The sequence below is a fragment of the Austrofundulus limnaeus genome, unplaced genomic scaffold, assembly GCF_001266775.1.
Source record: "Austrofundulus limnaeus strain Quisiro unplaced genomic scaffold, Austrofundulus_limnaeus-1.0 Scaffold443, whole genome shotgun sequence".
NCBI lineage: Eukaryota > Metazoa > Chordata > Actinopteri > Cyprinodontiformes > Rivulidae > Austrofundulus > Austrofundulus limnaeus.
This window is the reverse complement of record NW_013952845.1, coordinates 190544-192227: the sequence shown is the minus strand read 5'-3', so window position 1 is coordinate 192227 and position 1684 is coordinate 190544.

The following is a 1684-nucleotide window of genomic DNA, read 5'->3' as shown; positions in this document are numbered from 1 at the left end:
AAATAAGTGTTTCAGTTTTTGTAACAGATGTCATTTCAGACAATTCATCCAATTGATACATTGTTAAAGCATTTATTTATTATATTTTGACAAAATGCAATTATCACAAATGTTTTATCAAAACACTATATCTGCCTTTTTCTCCACACTTTGGCACTTAATCCTTAGTTTGGTCACACAAATGAAATACAGTTTACACCTAAAGTCACTTCAAGGCGGAGTACAAAAAGTCAAACAATCACATTTTAGCTCCAGATTCTTATTATGACACAACTTGTTTATTTTTAATACATCAAGAGATAAATTAGTAAAAGTTATCAAAGAAACCCAACAGATTTTATCAAACTTTTGTGTCATATTACAGAAAGAAATTATTCCCTTTAAAAAGAAAAACCTCCAGCAGAACCAGAACCAGCCACAGGATTAGCGGCCATCTTCATCCAACACAGAAACTTATTTGCTGGAGCTGATGTGGCAACAGCATTTAGCTTTAGCACTTCCATTGACAATATGTGTAAATGTTAGGGGTGTAAAATTACCCATTAAATACAGTGCTTTAGGTTCARTACACGCTGCGTATCAAACAATACAGACTGAGTGTTGAAGGATCAGTGGATCTGTGTTCCACTATTCAACCTGGGCTTTGTTGTCGAGCACAGATCCACTGAGGAACTTGCTGTTTCAGCAAAATWTAATTTAAAAACTGTACTTTTAAGGTTAAACAAGTGTTCGAAATTAATTTCAATWAATTRCAAGTTAAAAAGGGCGTGGACATTTCTCTTTTTTGCATCAAAAACATGTCAAACCGTGAGACTAAATTATCGAATTGAACGGAATTGTGAATTTACTGTATCGTTGCACTCCTAGAAGTACATATTTCATAGAACAACCATATAATATAAAACTTAAAACAAGTTAATTATAAAATATTTTCTGCATGAATCATTATGATGGCTGCTTTGATCCTGGCCTTGTTTGGACCGGCTGATWGTTCATCAATCTGATAAAAAATTAAACAAACTGAGGTTTTTCAGCTATCTACAGCAGGTAAAACATTAACGATTCATTACTTTTCCACCACTTCAACAAATCTGAACCATCTTTCTAAGGTGTRAAAGACATGAAACATTTCATTAGTTAATTTAAGGTGTTATGTCTAAATCTCTAATTAAAACGGCTTAAACAACATGCTTGATGACTTGCGCCAAATCACTAAAACTTAAGTGCCAGCCATTCTGAAACGACMTGATGATGCATCGTTTAGCTGTGCTCACAATTATTAGCAATACAAACCACTTCTCTGTTGCCATAAGCTTTGCATGGGCTTGTAAAAAAATAAACCTTCAGTGACAGTGGTGACAGATGTGTTACAGCTGCACAAAAATGAATTTACACTATATTACAGGTTGTTTGTATAAAAGCATCAGTGTTAAACCAGATGATATAAACATTCTTTATGTAAAAACAATAGGAATATAACTCTTGTCAATGAAAAGTTTTATTGATTCAGTGAATAAAGTTTTTTTTTTCCTGTATAATCAGACATTTGACAGATGTGGGCTTTCATTCATTCTTTTTATTTTAATTACTAACCATTAAGAGAGGGAAGTCTGGGTCTCTTTTTTTTTTGTCACTTCAGTAGAAAATGAAACCAAATATTAGTTTATTTAGTTTTATTTATTTC